This window comes from Lygodium microphyllum, chromosome 22 (genome assembly GCF_053477565.2).
Source record: "Lygodium microphyllum isolate KBCC chromosome 22, Lygodium_microphyllum_v1.1.10, whole genome shotgun sequence".
Lineage (NCBI taxonomy): Eukaryota > Viridiplantae > Streptophyta > Polypodiopsida > Schizaeales > Lygodiaceae > Lygodium > Lygodium microphyllum.
In genome coordinates this window covers 13,580,604-13,587,441 of record NC_141156.1, presented here as the reverse complement: position 1 = coordinate 13,587,441, position 6,838 = coordinate 13,580,604, and the positions used below count along the sequence as shown (strand labels likewise).

The 6,838-nt window shown below is 40.1% G+C and overlaps 1 pseudogene; it reads left to right on the top strand.

Moving 5' to 3' along the window:
• Positions 1 to 5,539: 5,539 nt before the first annotated feature.
• Positions 5,540 to 6,058, top strand: LOC148016909 (cyclin-L1-1 pseudogene; annotated as a pseudogene).
• Positions 6,059 to 6,838: the final 780 nt, after the last annotated feature.

Genomic DNA, 6,838 nt, shown 5'->3' with positions numbered 1-6,838 from the left:
GCCTAAAGCTACAAATCAGCCACCTCCAGAGCATGTTATGGAAGAGGTCAACCCAGGAGAAAAAACAAGATAGCAAACAAGAGGGGAAAAAGAAGGGCAAGCAGCCAGGATATAAGTTACAATCTGACATTGAGACATCCACAGATCTTAGGAAGGTTCTTGAAGAATAGATCTTAAATAGTCGGGTGGAATTCAACTTGGGAGAGGTGCTTGGCATCGCCAAGCAATAATTTCATGATGTGATCATTGACATAATTAAGAGGAAGCATCAGTTTCTTGGTGATACCACTAGTGCATTGCTGCAATTTGAAGAGGAAACTAGTTTGTTGGGTATTCGAGCTGAATATGAGCATGAGGTAAGTATTGGATTATCTATGCAGGATGCTACTAATCACTGGATAGCATGTGGAAAAGAGAAGAAAGTGGCTACGAATGCATTGTCTTGTAGTAATATGCATGGTGGAGTAAGGCAAATGCAACAATATGGGGAAGAGACTCTAGGATTTATTCCTCGAAGTCACTACACAAGAAATAATTGGGCTAGGGCTACCACCGAAACAATAGTGAAAATAGGGGAATGTGAAACTCCTTGTGCTGCTTTACTTGACCATGGGTCTGAGATAAATGTCATTGAGCGTGGATTGTATGAAAATGGTGCATAGGCTGTAGACACTAATCATGGTTGGCGTGTATGAGGATTGGAAATACTTCTTTGGGAGAGCTCTATGTTGCATGTTCTAATGTAAAAGTGAAAATTGGTGATATACTGATTTTGGGACAGCCCTATATTACAAGAGTGCGTATGGAAACAAGGAAACAAAGGTGCTTGATGATGGTTCAGTTTATCCAAGAGTTAGAAGCAAGGATGGGAGGAAAGCAGTTTAATTTCTTACTGTTTGTGTTAATCATCCTAGAAATATCGAGAGTCTCCTTTGGCTCCAAGTGCAAGGGAATTCAAAGATCTAGATTTTCATTAAGCATTGCTATAATGCGGGGCTACAGTAGTGCTATTTAGAAGATGTACTTGCCTCTTGATGGAATGAAGCATGTATTTACTAGTGGTTTTTCTCAGTTTACAGCAAACAGTTCATGTTGGTTTAAGCCTATGGAAGCTATGTGCAAGGCTAAAAGCATATCTATGAAACGAGCTACAAAGGAACTGAGAACATTGGGATTGTTAGCTGAAAATGAAGGCATTTCAGGCATCTTTTATGGGCTGAATATTAATGACACTATGATTGAAGTTTCAACAACTATACATGCAAAAAATGAGGCTAAAAAAGAGTGGTATCAGTATGTTCTTTGGACATGTATGATGTTATAGCATTGTTTGGTCAGCAAGAAGGATTACAATGGGATGAAGCACTTATGGAGACAAAGTATAAGATAGTTGACAAAAAGGTGAAACCAATTTCTTTGCCACTTCCACCAAAAAGTGAGGGTTTGTATGAAAAAGTGTCAAGGCAGCCAAGCTTACAGGATCCCAAAGATATAGGTCATCAATTTACATCTGAAACATTATAGGAATTGAAAGTTGGTGTAGAAGGGTTTCTTTTACCTGTTGAAAGAGATTGTTTTATGTGGATGTTGGCTAGGGATGGAAAGGCATTTGCATTTCAGCGAAGTGAAATAGGTTGTGTGGATCCGAATGTTGTCTCTCCTATGGTAACATTTATTGTGCCACATGTACCATGGAACTTGAGGCCTATTCCAGTGCCTAAAGATTACTTGCCAGAAATGATGGAATTGCTAAATGAAAAGATTTGCATGAAGATCTTGGAGTCCTCTTCAGCCCCGTACTCAAATTATTGGTTTACTGTGCCCAAAAAGAATGGGGCTTTGAGATTTATTCAAGACATGCAGTTGGTCAATAAAGTGACCATAAGAAATGTGGGTGCAAGTCATGTGATTGATGAATTTGTAGAGGCTTTTGCAAGCATAGCAATCTATTCTTTGGGTTATCTTTACTCGGGGTATGATTAGTTTCAGCTTGCAATTGAAAGTAGGGATATCACAACCATGAAGACTCCCTTGGGGTTAGTATGGATATGTACTCTCCCGCAAGGTGCAACAAACTCAGTGGCACACATGACAAATGCTATGAATAGGGTACTCAGGGATTTTATACCACAATTGACAATACCCTTCTTGGATGATGTTCCAATCAAAGGGTGTGCAGTGGATGAAAAGAATGAAGAGATGGATGCTCATGGATGTAGCCAGTTTGCTACATACCATATTATGGATTGTGAGAGGATTTTGACACATCTAGAAGAGGTGAATTTAACTCTTTTTGGACAAAAGTTTGTCTTTGGAGTTGAAGAGGTTTTGATTGTTGGTCATATATGTGGGCCTTATGGGCATAGACCATCACCAACAAAAATAAATAGGATTGATAGAATGCAAGATGTATGCACGAATATATCCGAGGTGCATAGATTCTTGCGTGCATGTGTGTTTTATTTCATATGGATTCCTCACTTTGCACATGTAGCTTATGTTCTATATCAGCTTCTGAGAAAAGGTCAGAGATTTCATTGGGAAAGGAAGCATTAGAAAGCAATGAAGAAATTGAAGCAGCTCTTAAAATCAGCTCCTACATTGAGAAAGGCCAACTCTTCACATGGAATTCCTATCTCTATTACTGTTGATACAAGCCCAATCAGAATTGGATGGGTAATTGGGAAAGATGATGAGAAAGGGCAAAGATATGCAATTCGCTTTGGTGCTAAAGTATTGATTGAATGACAAAGAAGGTATCCACAGGTAAAAAGAGAATTAAGGAAAATTGTGACAACCCTTAAATGTGATAAGGAGTATTTTATGGGTGCTCGTGTAGTCATTCAGACTGATTGTTTGCCCGTATTGGGTATGATTTTTAGTTGTGCTACCTTGGACATTGCTATGCTCTGGTGGATTACATACATCAAATCTTTGAACCTTGAATTTCAACATATTGCAGGAAGAAATAACCCAGTAGGTAGACATGTTATCTTGAGTACGTTATGAAAATGAAGATGGGATGATGGATGAGGAGGAAGAAGATGACTTTATTGCAGCTGAAAATGATATTGTAAGAGTGAATTTAGCAATGCAAGGTGTTGCTAGAGTATTAACAAAAGCTTGGACAACAAAGAGAAGACACTTTAGATATTTTGCATCTCATGTAGAAGTGTTTCTGGAAGACAAATATGCAGGAGAGTGGCTGAGAATTGGTCAATACCTGAGTACATTAACAAAGAGAGATGAATGGTCAAATGAGGAGTTTAAGAAGATCAAGAGGAAAGCCTATGGGTTTTTCTTAAAATATGGATACTTATGAAAACATGCTAAAAAGAAATAGGGTATACCATTACGAGTTTTGGGTGATAGAGCTTCACAAGTAACTGTTATGCAAGAATTTCATGAAAGCTTGTGGGCTGGCCATAGAGGTGTTTGGGGGTACTTTTGCAAAGATCAAAGAAAGATATTGGTGGAAAGGTATGTATAAGGATGTTTCTCACCTTTTTGAAACATGTATGGCATGTCAAATGTATTCATGTGTGAGACATCAGGATGGATTGCAGCCCACATATCCATTGTCTCTTCATTTTAAGTAGGTGGTTGATTTAGTCACGATGCCTACAGGTCTTTGGAAAATGAGGTATCTTGTACTTTCCCATGAAGACTTGACTAATCAATTGGAAGGGAGAGCTCTACACACTAAGACAACAAATGTTGTGAGTGCTTTTCTCTTAGAAGAGATCTTTTGTCAGTATGGATGTGTGGGAAAAATTACAGTAAATAGGGGTGAGCTGGATGTAGATGAAGCTTATGATTTCTTTGCAAGATTGGGGATAAATGTTGCGTTAAAAGGAAATGGAAAAAGTGAAAGAGGTCATCCACCTATTGTGAAAGAATTGGAAAAAGCATGTGGAGAGAAGGTAAAGAGTGGCTACAATTGCTTCCTTATGCCTTATGGGTTGACAAAACAACTCATAGTGCTGTTATAGGATATATGCCTGTGAAATTGATGTATGGACAAAAACCTATCATGCCAATAGAAAAGATGACAGTCACATGGAGTGTGTTACCTTGGGAAGGGGAGTTGAATCGAGAGGAGTTGTTGGCCTTGCACATTAGATAGTTGGAAAGAAAGTCAGAAGACATAGAGGCAGCAATTGCAAAATTAAGGGCAGCAAGGATACATAATAGGAAACGGTTTGAGAAAAGATATAGATTGAGGCTAATAACCATACAAGATGGGGATTGGGTATTGGCTTATGATAGCAGTTCAGACAACCATCATAGTGCCATGCTTAAAGCTTCCAAAATATGGTTTGGACCCTATGTGGTAAGACATGTGTTTGATAATGCTACTTATGCATTAAATGAACTAGATGGGACAGCCATAAAACTTCTGGTAGTAGGAAAAAGAATCAAATTATTCAAGAGGTAGGAATCTTATGCCTATGAATTGCCAGAATTGAAAGAAAACAATCGTCATGATATAGTGGCTAGCCAGGAAGATATGGAAGATGAAGAAGTAAAGGATATGGTTGCAGAGGATGAGGAGGACTCAGAATCTTGTGACAACTAAGTTTTTTGGCATATACTGGAGGATGTGTAGGTTCAGAGGGGGTGGATGTCGTGATGCTATGCGGACACAGTGTGAAAAAGCATGGAGTGCATCATCATCTGACTTCTTTATTGATCTAGAGAGTCAATGTGATCTGAGTCATTAGTACTAGTGTGAGTGGCATAGCTAGCCAAAAAATATTAGATTTTTGGACAATTTTAGCCTATTTTTGATATTATTCATTGTAAAAATCCAAAAAAGTTAGAAAAGCTTCTAGATTAGAATGCCATGTAAAAAGCAAGTTGCTTTTTCAGCCACTTATTGGATTTTTCATAAAAAATAAAGATGGGGGAAATTGCACGTGTCGCAATCATTGTTGATAGGTTGAAAATTGCACTTTGAACTGGAAGAAGAAGAAGAAGAAGTGATCTGGGAGATCCCTGAGCACGTGTCCTAGGGTTTTACCCCTCTTTAGAAGCCAACATAGCCATTAGTTTTGGGTTCTGAGTAGCGGAGAAGGACCTGTTATTTTGATGCACGATTTTTGTCTACGGGGAAGCTCCACGAGATCTAATGCCTGGAGATTATTTTTGAGTAGTGCTAGACAAAGGATTTCAGGTTCTGTCAATACATATTGATTCAATTCATTGTGATGTGTCTTTATCGTGTTTACCTCTTGTCTATTCTTTTTCTTCTCTTCCATCTCCTATCTCTATTTCCTTCTACCTATGATCCTCGGTGGATTCTATTAGCTATATAGAGTTTGTCTATATATAGCATCCCTGGTTCCCTCTATATATTCCAACTATGTGTGCTCACTTGATGCACTTCTGGGGTTCCACTTTTGCTGTCTTGTGTCTCTCTTCTCCTCTCTCTTCCTCTATTCCTCGTCTCCCTTGCACACTATTCAACATGGTATTAGAGCGAGATTTCACAATTACGCAAAGGTCTATGTATCAGTAGTCAAAAGCACGTGAAGTGATGCATTGTTTCCTCTTTACTGAGCGTACCCTTTTCTCTTACGCCTGCGAGATCATCCAAGAGGCCGGCATCATTCTCCGTATGCCCCAGACTGTCATGGCCACTACTCAGATCCTCCTCCATCGCTTCTATTGCAAGCAGTTCTTCAAGGACTTCGATGCCCGGAGCATGGGTGCAGCATGCTTCTGGCTCTCAATGAAGCTCGAAGAGGAAGTCACCTCCAACCGTGGTGAGAAGCAATCTCTTCTCCAGGACGCTGTCATGACGTTCGACCGCATTCGTGTGTGCATAGAAGGTGATTCGCCTCTTCCTCCCAGTTCAAAGGCTTACATGAAGCGAAGAGATGAACTGCTGAAGCTGAAGATGTGCCTTCTGGTGGAGCTAGGGTTTGTCTGCCACATGGAGCACCCTCATAAGCTTCTTCTCAACTACCTTAAGCTTCTTCGCCTGAATGGGGTGCATGAGTTTTGCCAAGAGGCTTGGAACATGGAATTGCATCTACCCAGGCAGTACTTATAGGTGCTGTTACAATCGCCACTCGCTCAACACATTGGAGTGAAGATTCAATGGAGAAAATCCCCCACAACCAAAGTGAAGACAGATACAGCTCTAGCACAAAGCGTGATTCCCTTAGGCATAGCAGTGGATCAAGGAAAAGGTACTACGGATCCCCGGAGGCAATGCTAGTTTTTTGGGGCCTACAAGCAAGAGGAAAGGTTGATATGGAGCAGGTGATGAGGAGAATGGTAGGTTTAACGGTACATCATACATGCTCTCACCTTTGGAGAATGGGAAAGTAGTTCATGATAGTAGTGTCCATAGTCTTGGGTTCAGTGGGGGTAGTCCTGATAGAGAAAGGATTAATAAGGATTTGACGGATGGACACATCTTCAAAGAGCCTAGCGTGTCTCCTGCTGATAGAAAACCTGCATCAAGTCCTCGATTGGATGCAACACGTCAGTCGTATGGGGAGGTCTCTAATAAGCATAGAAGAGGAGACATTGATTCACACCGAAAATTGCGCAAAAGATATGTAAGCAAGGTCATTCACTTTCTTATGTGCAACCAGATGGTGTGAAGCTGTAGAGCAAGAAGGATGCAGTTCCTACTGTATATGTTGATCGCCTCCAGACAGGTTGTCACAGCTTCACTCGGATATCCTGGAGCTTAAAACCACTCATGCTGTTTCATAGGTAGCTTCTTCTTAATCATCATAGAAATTGCTTCTTCTTAACTATCATATAAGTTGTTGGCCTGTCGGCTGTTTGATGAATATATTATTGGTGTTGCTTCGCTTAA